We start from the raw sequence: 16,537 nt of genomic DNA, 5'->3' as shown, positions 1-16,537 counted from the left end.
GGTATTAATGATTTACATGGGATACTTTTCCTCTCTGTAAGCTTTAAAGTGAAGCATTGTGGGTAGGAGGCGGAGTTTTACCACTACCTGACCAGAGTATTCCCGCCTTTTACTGCCAGATCATATAATAAATCATATCACGGGTGAGTCTGAACTTCTTCACCACCTCTGTCTCAGTAAAATTATCAAGAACTGTTCTCTCACGAAAAATACGAGGGGCGACTAAACAGACCCTCCTCCTGCGCCTTCGTCTCCTCATAATAGAAGCAAGCTCTAAGGCCTAGTGCACACCAGAGCGGTTCGGCTGCGTTTTGCGATCCGCTTGCGGCTGCGGATACGCTTGGGTAATGTATTTCAATGGGTGCACACCAGAGCGGGAGGCGTTTTGCAGAAACGCAAACCTCCCGGGCTGCTGCAGATTTTGGATTGCGGAGGCGTTTCTGCCTCAATGTTAAGTATAGGAAAAACGCAAACCGCTCTGAAAAACGGCACTTCAGAGCGGTTTGCCAGGTGGTTTTTGTTACAGTAGCTGTTCAGTAACAGCTTTACTGTAACAATACATGAAATCTACTACACCAAAAACACTTCACAAAACCGCAAAATGCTAGGTGAAACGCTACAGAAAAATAAGAAAAAGCGTTTCAAAATCTGCTAGCATTTTGCGGATCTGCTAGCGGTTTTTGGTGTGCACCAGGCCTAACAGAGTAAGATCAAAAGGCTCCATCTTCCACAGCAGCAGCTGCTGTGTGAAAACCACGATATCTCCAGGTTCATTCAGGGGATAAAGAGATGAAAAAATAACGAATGGCCACACCCCCTTTCTTCCCTGGTGAATTGTGATTTGGAGAAAAACTAACTACTAACTATCACTTATTTATCTCATACTTATCTCACATTTATCTCTTGCATTTATCTCTGTCGATATTTTTCCCTATACTTCTGGAGAATTGCTATTTGGAGATATCACAGGAGGTAAATTACCTCCCAAGAGATAAATAGGTTGGTAACCTCTGGTGAATTGACGCCAATAAATGTCTGCCAGGGTTGTGGTTTCCCACCAGCATGATTTATGCTTGTCTTATATTATATTATAAATAGAATGGTGAAAAGAGGATTGCAATGTGGGCTGGATGACAGGTTGAGAGACTTGGACTTTGCAGATGACATTTGTTTGCTGGCATAACAATTGTGTATCTTATTTTCACTCATGAGGAGATGGACTAGTCCAAAACCTCATGACAACAGCCGGCAATCTCACTATAGGGTTACGCCACCTGGAGGACGGAGGGAGAACTGCATTGCTGGATCCCAGGGAGGTGCGTAAGTGCAGGGGCTGCTCCAGGCTCTCTCATGGTATGACTTTTTCTTGCTTTTGGGATCTAAAAGCACATGAAAAAACTGTTCCGATCTTAGACCCTAAAATAAGGAAGGAATCATACCGCCAGGGAGGTTAAAGCCACTGGACCCTCCGGGGCTCAGGGGAGTGGCTGTTACTTAGATGGAGTGCAAGGTAGTTAGCAGCGCATGCTAGGCTGCACTACTGCACGTATCATACGCATAACTCGCGCTCCTCACATTAAGCTGTGCTGCTTTAGCAGCGTAGCTTAATCAATCAACCCCTCAGATAAAACTGCACCTTTTAAAGCAAAACTGAACTGAAAATAAACTGATGAGATAAACAATTGTATCTGTCCTCCTACTTTAGGACTTTTTTGAGAACACCACAATTTTATTTTGTGTTTAAAAACTAAAAAGTAAGGTTAATATTCTTACGTGCTCAGCTGAATGACCAAGTCTTTTAGTTTTCCAGACCCGTAATCATGAACTATTGGCCTTTTTACCTATTTCCTGCACTCAAAAGTTGTTCTCTGCCAGGCAAGAGTTTTGTGGCTTGTAATTAGTTATACATGAGAGTTACTGTATAGTCCAACTTTTCAACTGAGGTTTGACTGGGGAGAAACTTATTTGCATACCTGAATTCTTAGCGCTTACAGTGAAAACAAGGAACACAGCCTTGTTTATGCAAAAATGGCACAACACATACACATTTATCTAATCATGTCACATGTCATTTCAGGTACACTTTTCATTACAGCATTCACTCTTTTTGGGTACATACCAGTCATTGGTTAATAGAAAATCCAATGAAAGATTAGCCGTTCTAGTGGAATTTTCCTGACCTTTACTCAGTTATTTGCTACAGAAAAAAAACATGTACCATCAAAGGGATCTCGTTGAATGGTATCAGTCAGGAGAAGGGTAATAGAAAATTCCACAGCATTGAGAATACCATGGAACACAGTGAATACAGTCATTAAAAAGTAGAGAAGATATGGGACAACAGTGGCATTGCCAAGAAATGGACATCCCTTCAAAATTGACGAAAAAAAACAAGACGGAAGCTTGTCAGGGAGGCTGCTAAGAGACCTATGGCAACACCGAAGAAGCAGCAAAAAGTTCTGGCAAGTACTGGTTGGGTACTCCGTGTGACCGAAATCTCCAGAACTGTCCATATGTCTGGACTTGCAAGACGGAAGGCTTTGTTTTTAGAAAGGAAAACATCCAGGCCTGGCTAAAATTTGTTAAAGAAAAAACAAAAATTGAATGTGTTATTGTTTGATGACACCAAGGTTGAACTTCCAAAAGGGATGTTTAGTGCAAAAACAACATTTTGCATCACCAAAAGAACACCATACCCACAGTGAAGCATGGTGATGACAATGCTGGGGTTTTCTTTTCTTCAGCTGGAACTCGGCCTTTAGTCTAGGTGAAGGGCATTATGAAGCATTCCAAATAGCAGTGATTTTTGGCCCAAAACCTTCTGGTGTATGCTACTAAACTTAGAATGAAGAGGAATTTCAACATTCGATATTAAAATGACTACAAGAATACATTAAAAACATCCAAATCAACGATAGCATTGCTTAATCAGAAGAGTCCAGACCTAAATGCCTGTGCTTCACTCTACTGGTTTCACCATGGCATTTTCCATGGATGCCAAAATGGAGGGCTGGAATGATGAGACACTTTATAACTACAATGAAGCTGCCAGGCCATGCGATATACCCGGAGTATACCTTGACGGTGAAACCGGTAGGGTAAAGTACAGACAACACCTTTTGATACTGATAAGTGCTTGAAATTTGCTGGGCCTGTGATGTCAGTTTCAACTTTCTATGCGGTGCAACATTTTGAATCATTTTAATTGATGGAAATACTATTAAAAACTCTTTTTAGTTTGTGTGATGGAAGGTCCACTGTTCATGTGAGTAGTGACTGGATGAGAGAAGTGGCTGATATAAAAGATAATCCTTCTGGAGATAGCTTTTGTGGAAGCTTGACTGGGTATTCATGTCTGGATTACCATATGGTTGAAATAAGAATATATTGTACTGTATATACAGTATATGTGCAATAGAGCTGAGGACCTCAATAAAGTATTTGACACTTGGATCAAAATCGAGTATCCTTGGCAGCTGTGCACAGTAGTGTGGGTTGGTGCTGACTAAAAACAACTGCTTGCACTCTTTAAAGCAAACATGAACTGAAAAATTAACTTATGAGATACTTATTTGTATGTGTAGCAACAATAGAATCTCAATTGGGAGTTTGTGGAATTTTAGCTTGGCCCTAAAGAAACTCTTGCCCACTCCACTGTAAGCACATACACTGTATACTTATCAACATGCCAAACCAACCACAGAAATGAATCCCCCATATACCGCACCACACCAATGTATCAAATATCAGGAGTGGCTTCTATGCACTTTTGCACGTGTCACTTTTCTCATCCGTGTTTCTACTCATGGATTATTGTGGTTGAGTGAAGGGTTGGGCTTTATCATTCCATTTATTTATTCATCATTGTTATTTATTATAGCCATTGGCTTAAATTACCTGTGTCAACCTGGAGATTGTTTTTTAATTGTTTTTATATTTTTTTGTGCAATTATGTAAACAATAAAGCTCTTTATATTTGATACATTGGTGTGGTGCGGTATATGGGGGAGTCATTTCTGTGGTTGGTTTGGCATATTGGTTTTTGTGAATCCTTTCTGCACACACAATTAGGTATTATTTTCTATTGAATGAGCTTAGCTATTATTGATACTGGTGCTGCCCAACAGTTTATGTTATGAAGTATACTTATCAACACACTGAAAGTACCTGTGCTAAATACTTACCCACCTGCTGTAAGCACCTGAGTTGAATACTTAACGTATCCATACATCCAGTGATTTTGGTACCCGATGGACGAAAGAGACAGATCTCTCTCTGGTCGAATCTGATATGAGAGAGATCTGTAGGCTGCCATAAACCGCAGGCCAAATCCCCATCAAATTCAGCATGAATACTTTTGGGAATCGGCCCTGTAATGCTGCCTCGCCACCCCCACCCACTGTCCCCCCTCATGTTTTATGTCCCCCTCCAGCGCCCGTGCAGTTATACCTTACCTTTCACACCGTCCGTTTCTTCATACTTCTGCATTTGCACCCCTCGTGGTCGCCAGTACTATACTACGTAGGGCTTGTGTGATGTCACCACATGCTATATGACGGCAGTCACGTATGGATGCGTAAATCACTCAGCGTAGACGGCAGACAGGTAAAGTTTAACTGCAAGGGCATTTTGGGGAGGGGGGGGGAAGGGGTTGACATAAAAGACTAGGAGGGACAAGGCCAGAGGTTCCTTCGCTCATGCCAATATTTCAAGCTGTTTCTGCCATATACCGGATCGAGAATTATTATTGATTTATATAGCTCCAGCATCTTCCGTGGTGCCAGCATCAAGAATCAAAGATTTACCATCATGTCCGATCGATACGTGTGACCAATTCTGGCCTGAAATTGGCTGCTTCGTTGATCAGGCATGCTCTTGGCGGCACCGATTTTCATCCGATTCAATTATAATGATCGAATCAGATAGTCGATTGACTGAGGCTGATAGTCGAGTGATGTGTGGGTACATTTACCCACTCGCTGTAACTGAACATGCTTCAGCACTTGGTCCAATTCTGTGGCCTGGTTGAGCTGTTTTTGCACCTTGAAATCTCATTTAATGTAAATACTGTATATACTTGCATGTAAGCCGACCAGCGTATAAGCCACGGTACCCCATTTTTACCTCAGAAACCAGGAAAAAGTGATTGACTTGCGTATAAGCCCTCTCCCCAGTATAGCCCTCTCCACAGTAGCCTAAAGTGCCCTCAGTACAAGTCAGCCCTCCTCCCCATAGCCAGATGTGCCCCAAGTATGATACAGCTGTGTCTCAAGACGCCACTAGATGGCGTCAGATATGAGACACAGCAATTGCCACACGGGAAGAATCCCTGATCATTGAACAGCTGACAATGCTGCTTGCACTCTCGGCTCCAAAAGCGAGGGGACACAGGTGGTCTTGAGTAGGGGACTCTGCAAACTATGTTGCAGGGGATGCACAAACACAGCAGGGAGTAAGCTGGCAAGAGAAGGATCACTAGTGCACAATCCGTATTTTCCTCTGCCAGTAACAAACCTGCTCCTCCATCCATTCTGCTCCACTGACTTGCATATAAGCCAAAGGGTTAACTTTTCAGTATATTTTTTGTGCTGAAAAATTAGGCTTATATGAGAGTATATAAGGTAGTTCTAATAATTGGCAAGGTAGGTATATCAAGCAGGAATGTGATCATGGTAAAGCAAAGCTTTACTTATAGTAGAAATCAAATAAATGTGACATTATCTGTATCTTGAAATAACAAAAATATGACAAAAACATTCTTATCACAGTACCTGGGTGCAGCTAGTAAGACACCTTTGTGCCCCCTCCTCCTTCCACACACGCCAGTTTTAAGTAGCCAGAGTTGCCCCCGGTATTAACCTCCCTGGCGGTAAGCCCGAGCTGAGCTCGGGCAATGCCGCGCAGGAGGAGATCTCAACCCCCGGTGGGGCGATTTTTACCATTTAAAGTGCTGTACGCGCAGCTAGCACTTTGCTAGCCGTGCGTACAGCTTGATCCCCGCCGCTCTGCGGCGATCGCCCGCACGCAGCGGCGGAAGAGGACCCCCCGCCAAAGCCCTGCGCTGCCCGGACCAATGAGTTCCGGGCAGCGCTATGGGCTGGATCGGATGCGTCTGACGTCAGGACGTCGGCTGACGTCCATGACGTCATTCCGATCGTCGCCATGGCGACAGGAGAAGCCAAACAGGGGATCGCGTTATATACGCGTTCCCCTGTTTGCTATTGTTGCCGGCGACGATCTAACTAGAGGGACACATGCGCCCTCTAGTGGAGTTTCATGTAGCTACCACTCTGGTAGCTTTACATGAAACATAAAAAAAAAAATTAAAAAAAATTGGATTTCTGTAATTTTTGCAGAAAAAATAAACCACCAGGGAGGTTAAGCAGCCCTCCAATATTGGTAGTCAGAGGGTACCCTCCAGTATCAGATAGCCCCAGGTAGCTCCCCAGTGTATAGGAAATCAGAAGTAATCCCCCAATACAGTGGGATACGAAAGTTTGGGCAACCTTGTTAATATATCATATAGGGGACACACAAAGTGATATTTGAGAAGTGAAATTAAGTTTATTAGATTTACAGAAAGTGTGCAATAATTGTTTAAATACAATTAGCCAGATGCATAAATGTGGGTACTGTTGTCATTTTAACGATTCCAAAACCTTTAGAACAAATTATTGGAACTCATATTGGCTTGGCAAGCTCAGTAACTCCTGACCTACATACACAAGTGAATCCAATTATGAGAACGAGTATTTAAGGGGGTGAATTGTAAGTTTCCCTACTCTTTTAATCTTCTCTGAAGAGTAGCAACATGGGGGTCTCCAAACAACTCTAAAATGACCTGAAAACAAAGATTGTTCACCATCATGGTTTACTTGAAGGATACAGAAAGCTGTCTCAGAGATTTCAGCTGTCTGTTTGCACAGCTAGGAACATATTGAGAAAACGAAAGACCAAAGGCTCAGTTCAAAAGTCAAGGCTCGAAGTGGTAGACCAAGAAAAATATCGGACAGAAGCAACAAATGGTGAGAACAGTCAGGGTCAACCTACAACATCATCTTGCTGCAGATGGAGTCACTGTGCATCGTTCAACCATTCGGCACACTTTACACAAGGAGATGCTGTATGCGAGAGTGATGCAGAGGAAGCCTTTTCTCCGCCCACAGCACAAACAGAGCTGCTTGAGGTATGCTAAAGCACATTTGAACAAGCCAGCTTCATTTTGGAATAAGGTGCTGTGGACTGATGTAACTAATATTGAGTTATTTGGGCATATCAAGGGGCATTATGCATGGAGGAAAAAGAACACAGCATTCCAAGAAAAACATCTGCTACCTACAGTAAAATATGGTGGTGGTTTCATCATGCTGTGGGGCTGTGTGGCCAGTGCAGGGACTGGGAAACTTGTCAAAGTTGAGGGACACATGGATTCCACTCAGTATCAGCAGATTCTGGAGACCAATGTCCAGGAATCAGTGACAAAGTTGAAGCTGCACCGATGCTGGATCTTTCAACAAGACAACGACCCTAAACACTGCTCAAAATCCACTAAGGTGTTCATGCATAGAAACAAGTACAACGTTCAGGAATGGTCATCTCCGTCCCCAGACCTGAATATAATTGAAAATCTGTGGGTTAAAGAGAGCTGTCCATGCTCGGAAACCATCAAACCTTAATGAACTAGAGATGTTTTGTGAAGAGGAATGGTTCAAAATACCTTCAACAAGAATCCAGACTCTCATTGCCACCTACGGAAAGCGTTCAGAGGCCGTCATTTCTGCCTAAGATCAACCCCAATGATCTGAAATAATTTGAAAGGAAGAAAAAATATCCCCAAAATTACAATGGTTTACATGCAAACGCAACATTCTCCTTTTCATGCTCATCTGTGCAGTGGCTGGATAATGTACTGTACTGGAAAACCTGAGCTGAAGCTTGGGTTCAGAAACACAATCACCTAAGGAGAGGGAAGCCTCTGCATTCTATAGAGGCTTCCCTCTGTGTCCTCTGCTGCTTGCTGGGAACCTTGTGCTGTTTGGAGCCGTCCCCTTCTTCTGGCACAAACACAGCCATGCGAGCAGAGCCTCACCTGCACAGTATCTGCTCCAGCCTACTACACAAGTACAACCTTACTCATACAGGCGCAACATGGTCACACTTGTGCCAGAAGAGGAGTGCAGCCCTGATCAGATTACGGATAAGCCCTTGTTAAAGATGATCTGTAATAATAAAAAATGCCCCTGGAGGTACTTACCTCAGGATGGGAAGCCTCTGGATCCTAACGAGGCTTTCCCTGTCCTTCACAGTAGCTCTATCCAGCGCTGGCTCCCCCCGAAAATCCACTGACGGATGCATGCAGGCTCAGTAGCGCCTGTAGCATGCAGCAATATATACCTTGAGGATCCAGCACAGGCGCAGTACTATCTTCCCCTTCGGGCTCTAGCGGAAATAGTTGAGCCTCAGGCACGAGACGCCTGTGCAGAAGAGCTGACCAGATCAAGCTCGGCTATTTCCGCCACAGCACAAGGGGGAAGATGGTACTGGGCCTGCACAGTGCAGCTGTCATCCACCACAGCAACACTGGATGTGCTCAGTGGCGTAGCTAAGGAGCTGTGGGCCCTGATGCAAGTTTTAAAATGAGGCCCCCCAAGCACTCTATACATAACAGTTGATACGGCACACCAAAACCTGCCAATGGCAACTACAGTGTCAGAGGTGCAAGAAGGGGATGGGGAACACTTTGTTAATGATTACCACTATTCAACGTATCTATAGAAGTGATTATTATGAGCACAGGACCAATAGAGAGCTAATATTGTAGTTGAGGGAAAGCCCTTCGGGGCCCCTCCAGCCCAAGGGCCCCGATGTAGTCGCTACCTCTGCACCCCCTATTGCTATGCCCCTGGATGTGCCTCTTGTCACCCTAAATCCCCAGCAGCCTTGTTGAGGACCAGGCAGTAAACCTCATTCTGCTATCAGCAGATCCCTTTTTTTTTAGGGTGACCATTTGCTGTCCCATAAAATCATTTAAGCCCCTTTTACACTTTCATTGAAAACGGGTGTTTAGTTACCCTGTTTTACTGCATCGTAATGCAAGGGCAATGGAGCCTAGCTCACTTACCATGTCGCCTTGCGCTGGAAGTGCCCAATCCACCATTGAGAGGGAAGTCTCTGGATCCTCCTCCTCCAGAAGCTTCCCCCATCTTTCTCAGCCAGGCCGATCCAGTGATGAGACCTGAAGTGTGGCCACATGGCACCTGCACAGTAGCACAGACCCAACTGGGCTTGGCTTTTTCCGCTGGAGCCTGAGTGGGTCCGTGCTTTTGTGCATGCGAGAACTGTCTACAAGCGGTTTTTCGGGGGTCTCAGCGCTAGAACGGCTCGGTGGAGGAGGACGGAGAATCCAGAGGCTTACCCTTACCAAGGTAAGTACTCTGCACTTTTTATTCCCTACAAGTACACTTTAAATTGCACCCTTGTGGCTGGTAATAGAAATTACAATAGTTCAATATTTAAGATGCAGTGCACATAGGATTCTTGAGTGTGTAATATTTTGTATAGTTCTGACTCCAATAATAATATAGCATCAAAACAAACACTACATTTAACGCCATTAAGGTAGCAAAGATGAACAGTGTTTATGTACCTGACCAATCCAGGACCGTATCTGACCAATTTTAGAATCTCAAGCAAAACGCTCCTTACCTTCCTCCACCACTAAAGTCACTGCCTTCACTCCAGCTCTCCCAAAACATCTGGCGTTGATGACAGATTCCACCAAGAGACAGATCTTTATCTGATCCAATCTGATCAGATAGAGATCTGTTGGCTGCCCATACACTGCAGGCCGACTCCTGATTGATTTCCGCATAAAATCTTTCAGGAAATGGCCTTGTAATGTTGCCTCGCCGCCTCCTTCCCACAAAATGTTTTATGAGCCCCCCATGCCCGTACTTTACCATTCCACAGTTCCCCGAGTGTCAGCACTGAATTTCTGCATTGGCGCTTACATGACTACCGGCGTATAGCACGTGTGTGACACAGACGCCCCATGTCTATATGCCGGCAGTCACGTGGGGTGCATTTGTGGAAATACAGTACAGACACTGGGATGGACAGAGGACAGGTAAAGTATGGGCACCAGGGGGTACATAATACATTTGGAGGGAGAGCTGTGGGTGTTTCCATCACATTTGTCATTCATGTTTATCGCACGCTGTTACCAGGGCCGGTCCTGGACTTTCTGCTGCCTGAGGCAAAGATCGTGAAGGCGCCCCCCGGTCGACAACCCACCCCCTTCCCCCGCAGAGGCGTAGCTAGGGTTTTCAGCGCCCGGGGACAAAGACTATTAATGTGCCCCCTAAGGTGGAGGGGCGTGGCCAAATGTGGGCGTGGTTATGGGTGGAGCCAAATGTACATGGAGGTTAGCAGGCTCACGCTCACCCACCCTCCGTATGTACCTTCCAGCATGTTCCAAGACAAATTCAGCAATCATGAGCCCTCCCATCAAGACAAATTCCGCAATCATGAGCAAACATGAGGCCCCCAACAAGACAAATTCAGCAATCATGAGGCCCCCAACAAGACAAATTCAGCCATCTTGAGGCCCCCAACAAATCATGAGGCCCCCAACAAGACAAATTCAGTAACCATGAGGCCCCCAACAAGACAAATTCAGCAGTCATGAGGCACATAAATAGCCAGTATTTCACATAAATAGGCAGAATGCCCCCTTAATATGGTAGACACCTCTCACCTGGCACCAGTTCCCCAAAATACACTCAATCTGACAGCAGTGGTTCCCCAAAAATAGGTAGCCCCAGGTCTATATGTGTCCCCAGAATAGGTGGCCAGCAGTATAGATGTCCCCAGAACAGGTAGCCAGGGGTAGAGATGTCCACAGAACAGGTAGCCAGGGGTATATGTGCCCAGTATATGTAGGCAGGGGTATATGCCCCCAGTATATGTAGCCAGGGGTATATGTCCCCAGTATATGTAGCCAGGGGTATATGTGCCCAGTATATGTAGCCAGGGGTATATGTGCCCAGTATATGTAGCCAGGGGTATATGTGCCCAGTATATGTAGCCAGGGGTATATGTTCTCAGTATATATAGCCAGTGGTATCTGTCCCCAGTATATATAGCCAGGGGTATATGTCCCCAGTATATGTAGTCAGGGGTATATGTCCCCAGTATATGTAGTCAGGGGTAAATGTCCCCAGTATATGTAGTCAGGGGTATATGTCCCCAGTATATATAAACAGGGGTATATGTGCCCAGTATATGTAGTGGGGGGTATATGTCCCCAGTATATGTAGTGGGGGGTATATGTCCCCAGTATATGTAGTCGGGGGTATATGTGCCCAGTATATGTAGCCAGGGGTATATGTGCCCAGTATAGGGTATATGTGCCCAGTATATGTAGCCAGGGGTATATGTGCCTGTATATGTAGCCAGGTGTATATGTGCCCAGTATATGTTGCCAGGTGTATATGTGCCCAGTATATGTAGTCAGGGGGTTATATGTGCCCAGTATATGTAACCAGGGGTATATGTGCCCAGTATATATAGTCAGGGGTATATATGCCCAGTATATGTAGGCAGGGGTATATGTCCCCAGTATATGTAGCCAGGTGTATATGTGTCCCCAGTATATGTAGGCAGGGGTAAATGTCCCCAGAGTAGGTAGCCAGGTGTCCCCCCCAGCAGGAGGGGAACAGCGCAGAGAAGAGGGAGAGCTGTGCGGACGGCGGGGAAGGGGGGCAATCTCCCCCCTCCTTCCCTCACCTTAGGTGCTCTCCCTCCCTTGCTGTCCCCTCCATTACTGTCCGGGTGGCTGGCAGCGGCGGGCGGAACTTACCTCCGTCTCGTCGCAGCGCCGGATGGATCTGCCGCTACTCCGGTCTGGTCCAGACCAGAGCAGCGGCTGCACACCCGAACTTCCGGCGCTGGAGCGAGACGGAGGTAAGTCCCGCCCGCCGCTGCCAGCCACCCGGACAGTAATGGAGGGGACAGCGAGGGAGGGAGAGCACCTAAGATGAGGGAAGGAGGGGGGAGATTGCCCCCCTTCCCCGCCGTCCGCACAGCTCTCCCTCATCTCCGCGCTGTTCCCCTCCTGCTGGGACCGTCCGTGTCCGTGACAATCAGGCAGGGCCAGGGCAGCAGAGCGGGCGGCAGCCGCCGCCATCAGCAGGCTTATGCAGCGCTGCGTCACAGCTTTGGAGGAGACAGGAGAGGTCGCAGAGCTCGGAGTCGTCGGACTCGGAGGCAGGGCCCGGCGGCATCATGGGTGGCACGTGGCAGTAGAACAGGCGGGCGGTGCACACAGCCTAATGGGGGGCGGCCGCGGGTCCCAGAACACAGTCCGGGCAGACTCGGTCTCAGCGGAGGGCCACTCACCGTGTGTGCAGTGCAGGCACGGGGTCGGAGGCGAGGTCGGGCACCACAGGAGCAGCCGGACTTCACTGCAGAGTCTGCACTGCAGCCTGCACTCTCCCTCCTCTCCACAGTCACACTTCCTCTTTATGTCTGGTGCCACCCCTCCACTTGCTGCCGCCTGAGGAACCCGCCTCACCCTCATGGGCGGGCCGGCCCTGGCTGTTACCGCCGCGCAAAGAATCAACCACGTTGACTCAAGATTTCCCAGCATGCCCAATCAATACATTCGACCAATGCATGCTCTTGGCAGCACCGATTTTATCCGATTCAAACATAATTAACAAATTGGATGGTCAATCTGGCAAGTTGACAGATGTACAGCCACCTGCAGTCAGCTCCACCTCCACACACACCAAATCCGAGAATTATTAATTCCTCACTAATCACATTATGCATATATTATACACGATTACAGTGCTCAGCCTTTTTGCATTTCAAGACATTACTACATACTGTAAATGTACAGCAGCACACATGCTCCTTCTTCTTTCCTTTATAATGTCTCACCTCCATCCTCCACCATACTCTGTGTTCCCCAATGATAACAGAAGTGTAGAGCAGTTACTGGGGTAGTATTGATAGGCTGCAGGTATACACCTGCATGGGAAGGCAATTGGGGTGTGGTCACATGTGGTTGCATGTGCCATCCACAGCGGCGCCCAGGACATGACATCACACAGCTGCTCAGCAACATAGCCTCCCCGAGGATCCGCTCCTCGCAGACTCAGCGGTAGAGGAGATGGACGTGTTGCTGGACTGCAGGTATACCTGCCCCTTAAGCTGGGCATACAAGGATGCAATTATGTGCCGGATCAAGCCTCTGGCTCGATGCCGGTGCATCCCCGCTCGTCCGCGCAGATTGATTCCCACTCGTCCCCGTCGGCACTCCTTATCAGTCACTCAATTCGAGCGGGGAATCTATCCAGCAGGTCATCAGACCTGTCAGATATTATCAATCGAGCCATCAGCGGCTCGATTGATAAAGAAAAGAAACTCTGTGTATGCCCAGCATTACAGACTCATTTCACAAACAAGTGAAAGAATGTGGCTGTCCTAACAGTAATTACACCCGGAGCTCCCCCTTGTGGCTGGTAGCCGGAATGGCTGGACGGAGGCACAGGTTGGAAGTAGTCTTGTGAGTAAAAATTAACTTACAGTTCTGCCCAGGGCAGGTTCTAGGTTAAATGTCTACCACGGCAAGTGATGTCATGAAAAGGTTGCCCACCTCTCCCAGTATAGGCAGCCAGATGCCGTCACCCCCCCCCCCCCCCCCCCCCTAGTAGAAGTTGCCACATGAATCCTGCACGCTATAGGCAGCCATAGTTCACCCCCACCTTGTAAATGTAGCAGTGCAAAAGCGTGTGTGAGTTGGCACTAAATATGTTGATCAGTCTGCTCATGTGCTTCTGCATTATACTGCAGCAGCATTTTACAATTAAATGATAAACATCCAATTGTTTTGGTGCATTTGGAAGTAGCCGAGTTTATTTAAGGGAGTTCTGTAGGGCATTTTAAAAACAAAAACTGACACTTACCTGGGGATTGTACCGACCGCTGCAGCTGTCCAGTCCCGCGCTGTTCTTTACAATTACACCAGTCACCATCCAATTATTCATCGAACTAGACAAATTGCAACTGCACCTGTGTCCTAACTCCCGCTCGTGTCTCCGGGATGGGGCTGGAGGAAGCCCCGGGTAAGTATCAAATCTTTTAGGCCTCTTTTCCACAGGCAGTTGATAGGCAGTGAAAAAAAACTTGCTTGCTGCTGCAAATCTCTCTCTGATCGAATCTGATTAGAGAAAGATCTATCGGCTGCCCATACACAGCAAGCCAATTCCCGATTGATTTCAACATGAAATCGCTCGGGAAACGCCTGCGTCTGTTGCCTCACTGCTAACCCCCCTAGTGTATAAATGTACCCCCTTGTGCATTTTTACATTATTTGTCCTGTGTCACCCACTGCACAGTGCCCATCTGTCTTCAGAATACCCAGCAGATTATTGTAGGTAGGTAGCCAGGTCTAAGGGCCAGAGACTGTTGGTGCCATAATACGCCGCCTCCCAACAAATTACCGCACATACTCGTCACTCTCGCTGGTCACACCGCTCTCCCATCACCGCAGGCCCCTCTCTCAATCATCCCTATAACAGCAGAGCTCTGTGCGCCAGTCAGGAGCCATCAATGTAAGCCTATGGGATTGGCTCGCAGTGATCACGCATTGGTTCCTGACTGGCTCACAGAGCTCTGCCGTCATATAGACAGCAGGGGGAGTGAACTGCAGTGGGGAGAGAGCGACGCGATCAGAGGTTCATGCAAACGCGAGTAAAAGCCTGGTACAAACGCTCCCATTCACTTGAATGGGAGCGTTTAACACCCAGTCCCGAACGCCGGTGGTAAATGCGGGGCATACACCCGTGTCAACCAGTCCTTAGGTTTTCAGGGTGTACACTGTATCTTTATTTCTATCTTCCTGATTCCTCTCCACATTAGTGACACTGCACTTTATATAGGTGTTAAGCCTAGTTTGCAATAATTTTAAGAACCAATAAAAGTTACATTTTAGAAATTGTTATATTTAAGATATAGGTTTGGGCCTGAGTGACCCAGTGCTTGCTCATATATTCTATTATTTTTCATGTACCGTATTTTGGACTATAAGACGCTCCACCCTGCCAATTATTATGTTCCCCTTGGGCCTCTTGTGTCCCCCTGTGGTCTCCCAGTGTCCTCATCTGGTTCCCCTGTGATCCCCTTGTGTCCTCCTCTGCTCCCAGTGTCCTTCTCTAGTCTCCCTGTGATCCCCCTGCCCTGTGTCCTCCTCTAGTCCCAGTGTCCTTCTCTGGTCTCCCTGTGATCTCCTTGTGTCCTCCTGCCCTCCTCTGCCCCTGTGTGTATGTCCTCTGCCCCTGTGTGTGCCCTGTGTAGAGAGGCAATGCCACGTTTGTTCATTCTTTGCCCCGTGACCCCTTTGATCTTTTGTGCAAAAAAAATTACACTCACATAGACACAGTGTCTGCCGCTCCAGTCACGTGGTGCAGAAGTAGCCGCGCTTACAGAAGCAATTAAAGGCTTTACAGGAGCGATTGACGTATCAGGCGGGGGGCGATGTCCTAGGTCCAGCAATCACGTCTGCACTCTGGTCTGCTCAATCTCATTAGAACCGCTGGTCTCGCCAAGACCAGCGGTTCCAATGAGATTGAGCAGAGCAGTGTGCAGACGTGATTGGTGGACCTAAGACAGCGCCTCCCACCTGATTCATCGATCACTCCTCTAAAGCCTTTTATTGCTTCAGTAAGTGCGGCTACTTCTGCACCACGTGACTGGAGCGGCAGGCACTGTGTCTATGTGAGTGTAATTTTTTTTTTGCAAAGGGGACACGAGGCGGAGGATGGACACACGGGGCTTTGCCTCTCTATGTGCAGGTACTTCAGCACAAATAGACTAGAGCAGTGGGCACCCGGCACACACATGGAACAGAGGAGGACACCACAGGGGGATCCCCCAAAAGGATACATTCAGACTATAAGACTCACTGACTTTTCCCCCCACTTTTGGGGAGAAAAAGTGTGTCTTATAGTCTGAAAAATATGGTATGTATGTTTGGTGCAGTTCCTGGTAAGCTAACTAAATCAGGAAGGAAATGCAGAAAATCTCTTCATCACGGCAAGGGACAATGCAAATTGTCAAATTATTTACTGTTGGTGGCTACCAGGTTGCAGCCCCTGGGATTTCTCCACTGAAGACATAAAGAATAGGGGAACACTGATGTGGAGCTGCTTCCAGATGTTGCGGAAGAAGCAACCATAGCCAATAGGCAATCTGTGATTGTGGCAGGCAGAGCTGAAACATCCACAAGGCAAACTTAGGGAGGTGCCTAGGGCCTGGAGATATTCCAAGGGCCTGGTGGATGCTAGCCCTCACCAAATCTAACTAACAAAGCCAGGTGACCATCAACGGTGGGCAAAAAGTGCTATCTTGCCTAGGGCACCATTTCAACTTAATCCATTTCTGGGGCAGGCAGCATGCGGTTGTAATTAATGTCACTAGCCAAAGTCAGAACAGGCAGATAACAAGTTCCCTTGCTGAGGTCAGTACAGAC

General features: G+C 47.1%; 1 protein-coding gene across 6 annotated transcripts in view; it reads right to left on the bottom strand.

Moving 5' to 3' along the window:
- The window catches only part of SETDB1 (SET domain bifurcated histone lysine methyltransferase 1), a 214,653-nt gene that overhangs the window by 177,290 nt on the left and 20,826 nt on the right, over positions 1-16,537 (bottom strand). Inside the window, exon 5 of one of the 6 annotated variants that reach the window (XM_068253260.1) lies at positions 7,718-7,801. The exons of the other annotated variants lie outside the window; for them this stretch is intronic. The gene's annotated coding sequence lies outside the window, so the exon portion shown is untranslated. The remainder of the gene's footprint in view (positions 1-7,717; positions 7,802-16,537) is intronic. 6 annotated transcript variants of the gene reach the window in all.

Source organism: Hyperolius riggenbachi, chromosome 9, assembly GCF_040937935.1.
Source record: "Hyperolius riggenbachi isolate aHypRig1 chromosome 9, aHypRig1.pri, whole genome shotgun sequence".
Lineage (NCBI taxonomy): Eukaryota > Metazoa > Chordata > Amphibia > Anura > Hyperoliidae > Hyperolius > Hyperolius riggenbachi.
The sequence above is the reverse complement of the archived record's forward strand: the minus strand, read 5'-3'. Positions and strand labels throughout refer to the sequence as shown.